Source organism: Schistocerca gregaria, chromosome X, assembly GCF_023897955.1.
Source record: "Schistocerca gregaria isolate iqSchGreg1 chromosome X, iqSchGreg1.2, whole genome shotgun sequence".
Lineage (NCBI taxonomy): Eukaryota > Metazoa > Arthropoda > Insecta > Orthoptera > Acrididae > Schistocerca > Schistocerca gregaria.
Window position 1 is genome coordinate 848,971,860 of NC_064931.1, and position 16,366 is coordinate 848,988,225.

Sequence of the window (16,366 nt, forward strand, 5' to 3'; positions counted from 1 at the left end):
TCTAATAATGGCCCCGTGCTGTGTACTTAACTTAATCTAAGATAATGGGGCGTGCGGTTGTAGGCGCTACAGTCTGGAACCGAGCGACCGCTACGGTCGCAGGTTCGAATCCTGCCTCGGGCGTGGATGTGTATGATGTCCTTACGTTAGTTAGGTATAATTAGTTCTAAGTTCTCGGGGACTGATGCCTCAGGTGTTAAGTCCCATAGTGCTCAGAGCCATTTTAACCATTTAAGATAATGGAGGGTCTGTGATTTCCCTCCCCACGCTTGTCATTAGGAAGTTGATGCATCACACCTTCCTTCTGAGTATGTAAAACATGTTGCATGCAGAAATCATTCGACGAATACTTGTGACGTGTTACGATCATTTCTGTGTTCCATACGAACAAATGACTACAACTTCAGAAAAATTCAATGATTTATTCGACAGAAAGAACTTCACAAATTCATCAAGTCAGTAATGTTCCTGGCCCTTTATGCAAGTAGTTATTCGGCTTGGCATTTACTAATAGACTAGATGAATGTAATCCTGAGGGATATCGTGCTAATTTTGTTCACTTGGCACATTAGACCGCCAAAATCCGTAGAGGGCTGGGGATCCCTTCCCATAATTCTCCAAACGTTCTCATCTGGGGAGAGATGCGGCGAACTTGATGGCAGAGGAAGGGTTAGGCAAGCACGAAGACAAGCAGTAGACACGTTTTCGCTTGTAATCAGAGCTAACTACAAATCAGGACTCATCTCTGAAGACAATTCGACTCCGCTCACTGAGATTCTAGTCTGATGTGAGGTGAGGTGTGTGGAGACGCCCCAGATAGCAGTGGTATATCATTCAATCTGACTGTCGCCCGCCATACGGCACGACAACCAGGACTGTTGGTCTCGCGTACAATTCCTTTACGTAGCAAGACGCCTATGCCTCTCATGTGTGACACTCTTACTGCACAGCCGTAAGTCGACTATATTCTGTTTCCCGTTATGTTGCACTTCTTGGTTAGCCATCCTGGGCATTTATTGCAGTAAGATAATGTTCTCTCGTATACAGCAAGAGTTTTTACTGCATACTTGTCAGCAAGGTCGCCGCATCTCTCCACAATTGAGAAGGTTTAGAGCATTATGGGCACGGCCCTGCAACCATCTCGGGATTTTGACGACGTAACATACCAGCTGCACAGAATTTGGTACGATATTCCTCAGAAGAATATGCAACAACTCTATCAATCAATGCCAAACAAAATAATTGCTTGCTTAAGGGCCAGATGTGGACCAACGCATTATTGACTTGCTCAGTTTGTAAAGCTCTTTCTGTTTATTAAATCATCCAAATTTTCTCAAATTATAATAGTTTCTTTATGTATATATGCACACCACATCTACAGAGTCCCTTCCCTTTCGAATATTTCCTTCATGGTGTGTTGTTATTTATGTCTTAGAGTGTATTTCTTGTTCTGGTTTTAGTTTAAAAGTTGCACTGAAACATATATTTGATTCATATTATCTCTAGATTTCACACTTCCTGTTTACTATTGAAAAACCGACTTGTAGAGGTAAGTGCACTCACGTTGCGCAGTAGTGTCATTAATAACATGTGTAGATGAAGATGATTAGACACTATCTGATCAAAAGTATCCTTACAGCTCTATGTAATGCGTAATTTATCACTGTATGTCATGAGATGCAGATCTGCCAGTCAAAGAGGTCATTGTAAAAGGACTGTATGAGAAAATAATAAAACAAAATGGAAGTATCCGTATCACCAATACAGAGGTTTAAGATCGTAGATGCCACTGGAGGTAACATTGAAAGAGTTAAGAAACAAATAGTATTAGGAATGAGGAATTAAGAAACAGTGTGGAGATTTATTGGCAAGGTGGTGTCAGACCAATGTATCAGTTTTATTATAATAAAAGAGCTGTTGGGAAACAATGTTGATGTAGTAGATTTTGAGAAGGGCTGTATGACGGTGAAGACTTAGATAAAGTTTTAAAATGTTGTTATTAGTCCATGCAAAGAAGCACAGAATCCATGCTACATGAAAGTCTATCTATCTCCTCCACCAGTCCATCTCCTCCTGCCCCACTCCCTTTCCACCTCTTTCTGACCCCTCTCTCTGCCTATCTTATCGTACCCACACTCCTTGTCCTCTGTCTCTGTCCGTCTGCCTTTCCCCCTCAGTCTCCTCCTCACCCCACTCTCAGCCTACCTCATCTGCCCTCTCTATCAGTCCATTTCCTTCTCCCTGTCTCTGTCCACTTCCTCCTGCCATCTCTTTCAGTCGATCTCCTCCACCCCCACTAACTAATCATATCCTGTTTTCTTCCTCTGTCCACCTCGTTCCCCCTCTTCACTCTTTCTGCCCATCTTCTCCTTTCTTTATCCATTTCCCAAGTCCCCTCCCTCTGTCCATCTCCTTCTCATCCATATATGAGTCCATCTCCTCCAAATCCTTCTCTGTGTGTCTATCCCTACCTCTCCCCCTTCTCTCTCCACGTTATCACTCTTACCCCAACAGGAGGTTGCTACGTCTTGCCCCACAATATTTCTTTTCAGATAGTAAGTAATATGTGTATGAACTTTGGCTGAAATCGATCGAGTGGCTGAGGAGGACTTTTCTATCAGCGACTTTGCCCGCATACGCACATGTCACATATATTTGAAATATATGTCACATATTTCGCACATATCTGTACACATATTTCACCTTTATCTCCAGCGAATTTCCCCCTGTAGTTTCGTTATCACACAGCTCAATGTTTATGACGTCATATCTCTTGAACTATGTATCTAAAAATTATGTAGTTGTGTAGGAGAATTCAGCGGCATATTTCGACACTATGTGCGAAATATGTTGCAAATAAAGATAGCAGCGAAGGAATAATACATTTAAACGTCTTGCATGTTGTGGATTTTTCACCCATCTCATTGTTTATGATGTCATATTTCCTGAACTATGTATCAGACAATGATATAGTTTTACAGGTACATTTAGCGGTGTATATGAATACATCTGCCATGAATAAGGTTTGTAGTAAAGGAAAACTAAATTGAAACCTTATACCTTATGCGGCAGTTCTACTGCATGCAGTATATATGAATACATTTGCCACGAATAAAGTTTGTAATAAAGGAGAACTAAATTGAAACCTCATACCTGATGCGGCAGTTCTATTGCATGAGCAGTGAAAATATAGTAAGCGAGAAACCTTTCCCCTTTAATCATTTTTTGAAGATTGTCAGCGAGAAAAAGTTTCGTAATGATTTGAAATTATGTGTGAAGTTCATTTTACAAGTCACTAAGTGGTCAAATTCTCGAATACTGGATGAATAAATTCTGAGTATTTACACGTCGCGAGCTACACTTACTTCTTATCCCGTACACCATTCCTTAGGTAGGTGACTGTTAGCCCTGCAGTAATTTTTTTTAGACGATAAGTGATTTGTGTACCAAGTTTGGTTGAAACGGGACCTGTGGATTAGGAGGAGATGTGGAAGAGATATACATACACATTTCAATTCATTTTTATAATATGTTTTTCGAATTTGATGAATATCTGCCTTCAGGTTACCTGTGAGAACGTCATGATAAGTTGTATAGTAGTTTTCGAGATGAGCGCGTTCAAACAGACGAACGGGAAAACACGACGAGTTTGGGTAACATTTAAATCACGATATCTGTTTTATCCGTGATTCGATGTTGGTGAAATAAAGACTATACGTTGCCCCAAGTGGAAAACCCGTGAACATTCTTCTGCTGGTTTTGGAGGTTTGCGTGTTCAGACAGACAAACTGAGAGACACGGCTATTTTAAAGTTTTCTTAATAGTATGTGGATAGTTACCTGGTTTTGTCTCGCATGGTAAAAACAAATCATTTTGGTAAACAGTTTTACTGTGTTGAAGTACATAGTCTGTAGTAGCCCCAGCGTAATTGTTATTTCTTAAAATAAAGTTGGTAATAAACATAAACATTCTAAAAACATGACATATACAATCTGAGTATTGCCGAAATCAGAAGTCCAGAAGGTCACTTTGTAATGTTTGTTTATTTTAGACTAAGGCTCCAAGAAAATCAGTTAATGGAGAAACTATGTTTAGGAGAGTTGGTAAAGCAAATCCATTTCTTATTTACTAACGTAAGAGGTCAAAACACTTCATTAAAATACTGTTTCGGACGTTTAGGAAATGTACAAGTTTACTGCAAAGAGAAAAATGAAAAAGCGCAAGGGATACTCCCACGTACTATACTGCTCTTAAGCTACTTATTTTCTAAATTGGAATTTTGTTTCACAAATATCAAATTTTGAAAGAAAACGGCGAAGGTGGTGTGTAACATTCCTCTTATTTTGTACAACAGTTTATTGGCAATTTTGACATCATCTTGGGACGCTGCAGTTAATAGGAATAATTCGCTTATTTGAACGGAGAGTGCTACAGCGGCGAGTAAGATGTGGTTCCACACTCGGGATTCAGCGAGGCTGGCAGTGCCATACGACCCTGTTGTATAGGGATTGGACTCAGATAAGGAACTGAGCGAGAAACACATACTTCAATATATATGTAGATGATAGCCAAACATGCAGGTTGCGCTGTTGTATTTTGCCACGACCAGCACTTGTGCGATGTCCTCAGTACATTGAAAATTCAGTGGTTGTCAGAACATGGTTCGATATAGTTGTGAGTACAATAAGTCAGAGGGAAGAGAATTCAAAGGTAGGTAAATTGTTGGTTCTCGTATGATGGGTGCTTCCGTAACCAAGGTAAACGAAGTATTTGGCGTTTGATTTAAAGCACATAAAGGGAAAGCGGAAGTACGTCATTCCCTACGTCACAACGCGGACGAAAGCGTGTGTTGAGTGATTAGGACGGACGCCACCGAAGAGCGTTGAGACGAAATCTAAGAGGATCACAGGTGCAAAAGTCACTGAATGTCATACTCGCGAACCCAGTCAGCGTAAAAAAAATGGAAGCTCCACAAGCAGGTAATTGCACGGTGAGCTGGAAATCCGTATTGACTCATCAGTGATGCAAATGCCCAAAGCAGGAAGTCATAAAACTTGGACTATGGGGTAAGAGAAGAGTGTCATTCCGTCGGATGAGTCTCGTTTCACACTGTCCCCAACTTCTAGCGGAGTTTATGTCCAAAGAGTGAAAAACTGCACGGGTGCGGCTTTGTTTTGGGAAGCCACATCCTATGGCCTGTTGTGCAGGATTGCATTTCTAACAAAGATGTGTAACCATTTTGACTGATCGGTTCTATCCCTTGTTAAAATGTTGTTCTCTAACGCAGACGTGTGTTTCAAGACGACCGGGCCCCTTATCACACAACTCGCATCTTCCAGGACTGGTTTTGAGAGTATGACGATGAATTATTGCATCTCCCCTGGCCACCAGCCTTACCACATCTCAGGATTATTGAGCCTTGTTGGTCTACTTTGGAGAGTGTAGGAAAGGGTCCGCAATCGCTATCCATCTCCGTCATCGTTGTGTGAACTTACCACTGGTTTGCAGGAGTAATGGTACGAGATACCCTTCAAAATCAAACACGACTTGTATTTATCCATTGCAAGATAACTGGAAGCAGTTTTGAATGCCAACTGTTTGCCTACGCCGTATTAGTCATCATAATGTGATATATTTGTGGTGTCTCTCAACTTTCATCGATTCCTTGAACGTCGGTCAAGTGTGGAACTATTAGTAAAGTATTGTAGTGGATCTTACTAGCTGATGCTGAACTATGGAGACCACCAACACTTACGCGTTAAACTAAGACTTTTATTTATCAAAAATATGAGAAATTAATTGTTAGAGACTTTTTGAAGATTGCCCACAACAGTGCTACTTCTGCACTAAATCATTTGTTTAAGGAAACAAATAAAACTTATTACTCTGTTAACAGTGTACGAATGGCTCCGAAGTTATTCGAAGTGAACTAAAGATATATGTGTCCCACCAGTCTCTTCAGTCGGCGTTGGATACAATCCAGATCTGTACTCTGTGTCGTCAGTACTCTCAGTTTTACTTATTTTTGGATATTATATGTATCTGACTGTGTAAATGTAAATTATTTTGCCGTGTATGTTAATGAATGCATAGGAGTGGCATCCTGCAAATTGTTTAAAGAAGATTATCTACTCGCATTTCCGTTAACAATCTCATAGGCAGGCTGTTCGCATTCCCGAACCAATCCATCGATCTGCGAGAACTGCATAAAGGGTATATGTCAGTAAGAGGAAGACACATAACAGCTAGGGAGGATCTCCAAGCAGCGATTCACTAAGTTGATCCAGGAAAATATTAAATTAGTTTCTGCAGCTTCAATTGGGAAGGGACGACTAGCTACACTGTACACTGAGCAGAGAAGGGTTATGGGATGCTTCCTAATATCGTGTCGGACCTCTTTCTGTCCGGACCTGGTGCAGCAGGTCGAAGTAGCATAGACTCCAAAAGTCGCTGGGAGTCTCCTGCAGAAATATTGAGCCACACTGCCTCTATATCCAACCACAATTGCGAAAGTGTTGCCAGTACTGGGTGTTGCCCACGAACTGACATCTCGATTATGCCACATAAATGTTCGGTGGGATTTATGGTGGGCGATCTGGCAGGCCAAATCATTCTCTCGAATCGTTCAGAATGTTCTTCAAACCAATCATGAACAATTGTAACCCTGTGACTCCGTTTTTTGGGAACATGAGCTTCATAAATGCAGATGGTCTCCAAGTTGCCGAACGTAGCCACTTCCAGTCAATCATCGGTTCAGCTGAACCATTCCGTGTAAACACTGCCCACACAATTATGGAGCACCGCTACCTTGTACAGTGCCTTGTTAACAACTAGGATCCATGGCTTCGTGGGTTCTGAGTCACACTCGAGCTCAACCAACAGCTCTTCCCAACTGAAAGCGGGAATCATCTGACCACTCCACGGTGTTCCAGTTGTCTAGGAACCAACCGATATTGTCACCAGCCCAGGAGACGTACTGCAGGCGGTATCATTCTGTTAGAAAAGGCACTCGAATTGGTCGTCTGCTGCCATAGTCGGTTAACGCCAAATTCCGCCGCACTGTCGCACGTTCCACATTGATTTCTGTGGGTATGTCACGCAGTGTTGCTTGTCTGTTAGCACCGATAACTCCACGCAAACGTAGCTGCTCTCGGTAGTTACGTGAAGGCAGTTGGTCACTGCGTTGTCTATGGTGGTCACACTGTCGATCTCGGAATATTAAATTCCGAAACTAGCATTCCGCGTGCAAAGCCTGGTAATTCTCATGGTCCTATAATCACTTTGGAAATCTTTACACATGAATCACCTGAGTACAAATGACAGCTCCGCCAATGTACGGTTCTTTTATTCCTTCTGTACGCGATTGTATCGGCTAATGTATGTATGCATCTCGCTATCACATGGCTTTTGTCGTCCTATTGTATATGACCTGCACCACTTTCTAAGGACTACTGACTAGTTTGAGAAACATCTGTCGACATTAAGGACCACGGGAGATCTTGTAAACAATTCTTTCGTGTATTTTAGTGCTACAGAACATGTAATCATTAGTCTTCCTAAGTGAAGAAATAGAATTAGTAACTGTTGAAAGGCAGGTGGACATAAAAACGTTTCAATTTGTTGTCTGCTCAAAGCACTCAGCTGTGTGACGCCACATCTTCGAATCTATGTACGCCAGAAACTTCCTGGCAGATTGAATGTGTGCGCCGGAATGACATTCTAGCCCGGAAACTTGCTTTACTCAGCAAGGGGCCTGGATCGAGTAACGATTAGGCACAATTTTCACCTGCCATGAAGTTTCGGGAGTGCATAATTTCCGAGGAGAAGGCATGACGCAGTTTTATGTGCGAGGAAGTTTGACGTCAGTACAAACTCCGCTATAGAGAGAGAGAAAGAGAGAGAGAGAGAGAGAGAGATGGAGGGAGAGAGAGAGAGAGATGGAGGAAGAGAGAGAGAGAGAGAGAGAGAGAGAGAGAGAGAGAGAGAGAGAGAGAGAGCTTTCTGTCTCCGGACTTCTGCCATCTGTCAAACTTCTGTGAGTGACAACTGAGGCTGTGATTTCGAAAACATGTCCTGTAGAGCCATCCTTAGTAAAGCACTATGATGTTCAAAGAAACACTCGTATTGTAACTTTTTTCTCTTACAGTTCAAAACACTTTATTCCAATCAGAAATTTACTTAGGGGATACTGGCTGACATCTGATCCCACTCAGGAATCCGTGGTATTAAGTTATCGTTGATGATCTGCAACCAGCATCACAACCTTCTGCACAACACAACACTGAACCACTACCTATGGACACTCGTTTCTTCTGCTACTCATCAAGGTCACTTATCTGTTAAACTCTGCATTTCTGAAGATTCGATGTTCGAAAGTAAAAGAATATAAGGACAACAGAACCACAGGTCATCAGATTCACTAGATTCATTAATGATATATTATTTAGCAAAAAGGTAAAAAATAATATATGTTGCAGCATGCATAACTTATAGAATCATATACCCCAATACACAAGTACATAAAATGTACTATGTAATATGGACAACTATCAGCTATATAATGGAATGGCGACGAGTGAAAATTTGGGCGTGACGGGGACTAGGACCTGGATTTCCCCTTTATCGCGAGTGCTGGCTTAACATTAGGCTCCATACTAACAGCCAGACCTAAATTTCCATGCGTCATCAACCATGTGTCTACAACCTGTACTCGTACATTCCTGTACAGGGGAGACATTCTGAGATTGTCCGCAATTTGTATCTGCACAGCGAGTAGACTAATGTGTGCAAACTTAGCTTACCACTTAGCGTGCAAACGGGCAAAACATCTGAACTGTCTTCTCAAGCCCAGGTTGTTAAACAGATATTCTATATACATGTAAATCAGCTAATATCATGTACGGATCGTAACAGAAATCTTTAAAAATGTTGCTGTCACTTATCTAGAATGCATGAATTAATAAAAGTGAAAGTTTGGGGTGTATTCTAGAAAGATAAAACAGCTATCCTCTTTTTTTTGTTCTAGATATAACTTATCAACTGTGAGTTCAGGGGGTCAAGTGATACACAACAATCATGTTCAATTACTTGTAACACTTAGTAACAAAATATTTAAGTCTTGAATTGACGATTATTAAAATGCTTATCTCTACATATGAAAAAAAATTTATCATAGGGAAGGATGATTAAAATCTTCATTAGCTCATTTACATCTATGATGTCACAGCTGGTCAATGCACTGAGTTGGTGGAGAATAAATTTACTTTTTGAACCAATGAAAAAACTCTCATGTACTCAGTGTGAGGGTACGTTACTATCCTAGCTTTTTGATATTCAATGGTCAAAGTGTACTCACGTTAGAGTGAACAAAATATCGACTCAACATTTACTGTGGCCTAATGCATGATGGTACTTTACCAAGTGGCATCTGCAACACTGTTGTCTGCGTGTTGCATCAGAAACGCTAATTTCCTACTCTGGCCTTGACTGCATCCACTCAGTCTCAACTTTACTGTATTCCGTAGAACGTTAATTTTTCCCTAGTGAAAATAATGGCTATTGCACACTCACCAAGGGTTGAAGCGATGTGCACAATTTCTTTGCACGCTCAAATTCCTGCAGGAATAATTAACTATCACTCTGCTATCTGTTGCCATTATACGTGAAGCCTGTCGTCCACACTTGGCAGAAAGCAAAGTTCTCAATGCGCTCACTATTTTCCACACCACTTTGCGGTCCACTGCAAGATGAGAGAGATATCTAGAAATTTTATTTCTCAAAATGCTTTTATATAATGGTGATCTCCCCACCATGTCGCATCTGTGTTTCCGAGTATGGCTTCAGCCAATCGCAAAATTTTCTTGCCGGGTCGCTGCCTAGCCATGTTAAAGCCATCCAGCCACTTACCCTTGGTCCCACTCATATTTACGTTAAAAGGAATAATGTATTGCTTTGGTCTTATCCCTTTCTGTGCTGAAGCTCGCCGTTCTCTTCTTAACTTGGGTTTTCCAATGAAACTAACCACCTGCTTGCTTCGTCTCACAAATGGTTCAAATGTCTCTGAGCACTATTGAACTTAACTGCTGTGGTCATCAGTCCCATAGAACATAGAACTACTTAAACCTAACTAACCTAAGGACATCACACACATCCATGTCTGAGGAAGGATTCGAACCTGCGTCGTAGCAGTCGCATGGTTCCAGACTGTAGCGCCTAGAACCGCTCGGCCACTCCGGCCGGCTTGTTCGTCTCCAAAATGCGTTTCACTTTAGCTTATTTATTCATGCCTCTGTCCATACTGGTAGATATTGTTTTGTTAGTTTTCAGTACATGAGGTTACTGTAATTGCCTTTTGTTGATATAATACAATTATTTTTTTCTTAGGATCTCATACTGTATCGTACTGTAGTTATGAATCAAGCTCATGTAAGGTCTGTAAAATTCACATGCCTTACAACATTTTACTTTAAAGTAACTTGACCAGGGTCGGCCAAAAACATGATATTATAGTGCCTGTGTTACTGGGAATGACGATGCAACTTTGCTTCAGACTTGCATCCTTGCCCGAAGAACAGTTCTTTGTATTTCGGAATAACACAAGCACCACACTATCGCAACGTACAAGTTACTACTAATTTTGTACGCAAATTCGTAATTTGTCACACTAGTGTAAATGTGGAGTTCCAACAAAGTTATTTAAAACGCTCTAATAAGTGTGAATTCCTAAGGGACCAAACTGCTGAGGTCATCGGTCCCTAGACTTCCACACTACTTAAACTAACTTATGCTAAGAACAAGAGACACACACCCATGCCTGAGGGAGGACTCAAAACTCGATGGGGAGCGGCTGCACAATGCGTGACACGGGGCCTCAAACCGTGCGGCCACCCCGTACGGCAAGTTATTAAAACACAGCGGTCTGGAACATTATACTCACTTGACAAATGGAATAAGTAGACGTGCTGCATCATTTTCAGTACAACCACACTACAGTATTCCAGTATTAAAAGTCACGGTTACATTGCCCAAATATTTTTCACGTGCTATTGCAATGCACTGTGTTTCAATGACTTAAGGAAATTCCACTTACGCACTTCGGCGACGAGTAAAAGAATAATGTATGACAACACACTAACTTCTGCGTTGGGAAATATGAGTCTGTAAGTAGAGCATATGTTAACAAATATTGTTTCGAGCAAGTTGTTAGCTTCTAGCCCGATAATACCTCATTTATGAATTCTGTGAAACTGATGGTCATAACGGTTTGTTACAGTGTTTTGTTTATGCAGCGAACTGCGCCTCGGTAGTCTTCAGATCCGTTAAGATTCAAACAAAGATATTACGAAAAATGGTTCAAATGGCTCTGAGCACTATGGGACCTAACATCTGAGGTCATCAGTCCCCTAGAACTTAGAACTACTTAAACCTAACTAACCTAAGGACAACACACACATCCATGCCGGAGGCAGGATTTCGAATCTGCCACCGTAGCGGTCGCGCGGTTCCAGACTGAAGTGCGTAGAACCGATCGGCCACATCGGCCGGCCAAAGATATTACACAAACACAGCGTTTTACAGATAGGCCCTCTTGATTGATCGTGGAACAGAAACATGTCCGTGTTTTAAATTTATTTAGTTTGGTTTTAACTGTTTTGTGCTGGTTTACTGTAAGAGAGACACAACTTGCGAAACGTGGCTGCAGTTTCCTTTCCGGCGCGGCGTGTAGCACTGCGCCGGGGCTGGAGACGAGTCCTTGGCACGGGGCCGGTTTTCCGCTTCCGGGGCAACCTGCGCCCCGCTTATCCTGCGCCGGTTCAAAAGAACTGCCGACGCAGCGCGCTCACATCCGCAGGTCGATACAATACCCGCACGCTCCGCCGCTACGCCGGCGTTATTCGATTTCCCAAATCGCTACCGATCACACGCTTCGCTGTCCCCCATCCCTCTCACTCCTTTCTCTCTCTCTCTCTCTCTCTCTCTCTCTCTCTCTCTCTCTGTCCCTCGCTGTTTCTTCACCGAGTATGTTGTGTGTGTGTGCACCGCTGGTTCCGGCGTGTTACTGAAGTTTCATTTTCCGGTCTGTGACATCGGCAACAAAAGCCGAATTAACGCGTGCCCCTCCGTGCTGGGAAGAAGTGAATCAAATTGTTTTATCGCTGGGTGGGCGAGCTGGCCGGCGGAATGGTACTTCCTGTCAGGAAAGCGGACGTCACACTCACTCGCTGCTCCTACCGTGCTGACATCTTCCGCTCAATCGTATGGCCGAGTCAGCTGGTCGTCCCAAACGCAGCAAATTATTGATTTCTCTTACGGACACCAGAGATTTAATTACAGATCCCAGACGCTTCTCCAATAGCCACAATTTCCTTCAGAACGGCCTTGCAAAATGGAAAGAAATGAACAGCCTGGCTCCTACGAAAGCAAATATCTATCATAATAACAAGCATACACAATCCTTTTTATTATTTTCAACAATAAGAAGAGAAAAATCCACATCAACATCTCAAAACTGTTTTTTCAATTCTGTTTGTAAGTAATGTAAAAAAAAAATATGTAGGCAAGTGATACCTGCAAGTAATACGCGGTATGTTCTCAACAAAGTGTTCGCAGTATAAGTTATCATGTTAAGTTTAATAACGAACATCGTCGCGGAAACACGGGATAATGAAGTGGAGTGTCACTTTTCCTACTCTTTACGTTGGACTGGATACTACAAGGTTTCCATTTGCGACTGACATTATTCACTATATACTCAAGTAATTTGTAATTAACGGAATGAACCTTTCTCTCTGCTGTGGAATATGCGCAGCTTCGAAACTTCCTGGTGTCAAATGTATCTTCTTGAGCGCTAATTTTGGCCAATAGCAAGGAAAATGGAAGGTGTTACGTAGACAGCGACGTCAGTACCGCCCGTATTGTTGCAGTAAGTAACGAAATTTCATCTTCGGTACAACGATATAACCAACATACAACACAATATATTAAAGAGTTTCCTACCTTCTTGTCACAGTGAGATAAGCTCCTGGACGCAACATAAAACCAAATGACGAATATTTACACTTTTTCATACCCCATAGCAAGTTGATCCTAAAAATGTTCGAAAACTAGTGATAGAAATAAAGGAATGTTTTGTAGGTCACTGATGGTTGTTACAATCTGTGTAAGAGTTCCATTGATACGCCTATGAAATGATACTCTGATCAGCTGCAAAGGTAATAAATCATACACTGTATACACAATAATGACTGAGAGAACGTGAAACAAATATATTTGGCACGAATATGCTGAAAATACCCCCAACTTAGGTGATAGTACAAACTTAGCTCAGATTGGAAGAGAACAAGAAAATCGTCAGGATGTACTCAATGAACACTTAATGTAAATGTCTTTATTTAAATGCGAAACATGTGTGGAATACTATATACCCTAACAAAGAAAAACGATCACCGCTAGGGAATTACACTAACTAGATGGAGACGGAAATCCGTAGATGTGAAGTATATGTGCGTAGAAATAATGTAGTACAATTTCAGAAATATTGGATGATTTATTCAAGAGGAAGGGCTTCGCTATTTGAGTAAGTCCACAGCGCGTTGGTTCACCTCTGACCCTAACGCAAACTGTTATTCGGCTTGGTATTGGTTGTCAGAGTTGTTGGTTGTCCTATTGGTCCATGAGATCTTCAAAATCCCGAGACGGCTGGTGCATTGTAGACAGCGTCCTGCAACCAGCTCGGGATTTTGACGATCTAACATACCAGCTGTACAGAATTTGGTACGATACACCTCAGGAAAACATAAAACAACTCTGTCAATCAGTTACAAGCCAAATAACTGCTTGCATAAGGATCAGAGGTGAAACAACATGCCTCGTGATGGCTGGGTGTTGTGTGATGTCCTTAGGTTAGTTAGGTTTACGTAGTTCTAAGTTCTAGGGGACTGATGACCATAGATGTTTAGTCCCATAGTGCTCAGAGCCATTTGAACCATTTTTTTTAAACAACACGTTATAGACTTCCTCAATTTATGAAGCTCTTTCTCTTGAATAAATTGTCGAATTTTTAAGAAATTATGATAATTTGTTGGTATATGTAAATCACATCTAAAGATTTCAGTTCCATCGAATAATTCCTTCATAGATGGTGTACTATACACTATAACGAATATCAGCATGATCATCGGGATGCTTGCCGGTGTACACCCGTTGGAACTTTCAGATTAAGGTAAGTGTTGTGTTTGGAACCGTAAGTGCTATGAATGACGAGTTTAGCACACCACTTGGTAGTAAAATTCCTCTCTCGTCTTGAAATCGAAACTCCGGCTGCTGAGTTTTTTTGAATGGTTGCATTAATTGGCTCTAAGCACTATGGGACTTAATTCCTGAGGCCATCAGTCCCCTAGAACTTAGAGCTACTTAACCATAACTAATCTAAGGACATCACATACATCCATGTTCGAGGCAGGATTTGAACCTGCGACCGTAGCGGTCGCACGATTCCAGACTGAAGCGCCTAGAACCGCTCGGCCACTACTGCCGGTGGATGCATGAATTGCTGAAAGATTTGTCCATGCCTATACTAAACGAATATGGTATAATGACCACTGATTGGCTCAAGGATGCATGTGGCTGCAGTCAGATCCCATAGCCAATGTGCGATATATCGCCATAGCATAGCTAGAAGAAAGTGGCAACGGCCTTGCCGCAGTGGTTACACCGGTTCCCGTGAGATCACCGAAGTTAAGCGCTGTCGGGCATGGTCGGCGCTTGGTTGGGGGACTATCCAGCCGCCATACGCTGTTGCCATTTTTCGGGGTGCACTCAGCCTCGTGATGCCAATTGAGGAGCTACTCGACCGAACACTAGCGGCTCCGGTCAAAGAAAACTATCGTAACGACTGGGAGAGCGGCATGCTGACCACACGCCCCTCATATCCTCATCCTCACATGAGGATGACACGGCGGTCGGATGGTCGCGATGGGCCACTTGTGGCCTGAATACTGAGTGCTTTATAGCTAGAAGAAAGGGGTGTTCAATAAGAGAGTCTGTGTCCTTAATCAACGTCCGTCCAGCAGGAATTTGCACCCCCGCCATTGGTAAGGAAACTCAAAGTGACGACACTGAACCGCGTCACCTTTAGATTCGGCATTTCTGATAATGATGACGGATGTCTTATCAATAAAATACAGGAAATCTCCAAACAGAACCTGCAGCGATTTTCTAAAGGCCAGCCCGGTGCCAGAGGCACGCCCACTGGGAGTAGCTAGGTGGGTACGGCCAAAAAAGTAGGTTTATACAATAACTGGCACGCCTGTAACGCTGCAGGAAGTTGCTTCTAGAATAGTTAGATTAGAGTAGAGATTAGTTCTTAGCCGTTGAACAACTAGCTCATCATTTCCTGTAGCATGTAAGTGGGTTAAAACTAGAATTAGAACGTGCTGCTAAATATCACTGAATTGTATTGTAGATGTTAAGACCCACTAATGTATAAGGTGGTGGGCTATTATGTGTGATATTACTGGATTGAATAAAGAATTTAAATAAAATTAAAATACAGAAGCGTCGGCAAAACATATTACTTTTATGCAAAGCACGTTTCTATAATATCTGACAACCCGTTGAATCATATTTGATACAGCGGTTTAAGGTATATTTGTTCGGAAAGTTCTCTGTATGAAAGTCGACCGTGTCTTTGTGTGTCGTTCTCAAAAAGCTGCAGTTTGTCAAGAGCAACCTTTAGTAACCGATTTCCGAGTAGTCGAACGTGCCTTCGGAAGATTTATTTCCTCAGTGATGAAATCTTAAAAGTTTCCTGGAGCTACAAGAGGCGTTCATTAAGTAATGTAACACATTTTCTCCTCGGCCAGTTGTTAGAAAAATTTCTGTTATGCTGTGCGACATTGTGCAATATTTCCACTTCAGCCCCTATAGGTGTATTAAGTTCAGATAGTTGGCGGTGCTACATGTAGCCTTCAACACGGCGTCTACAACGGAGGTCCGTCCCAAGCAGAGAGCTTTCATTGAGTTTCGTTTGGGGGAAAACTAGACCATCACAGATATTAAGAGGCTCTTGCAGGACGTCTAGGAGACCTGCCAGGAAACAAAACCATGGTGAGCCGTTAGGTGAGGGGTCTGTCAACATCGCAACAAGGCCGCACAAAACTGTCCGTTATCCCGTAAGCCGGTCAAACGACACAGCTGTGATCTACATCTACAGCTACGTGATTACTCTGTTATTCACAATAAAGGGCCTGGCAGAGTGTTCAATGAACCACCTTCAAGCCGTTCCACTCTAGAAAGGCGGGCGGGAAAAACGAGCACTGAAATTTTTCTGTGCGAGTCCTGATTTCTTTTGTTTTATCGTGGTCAT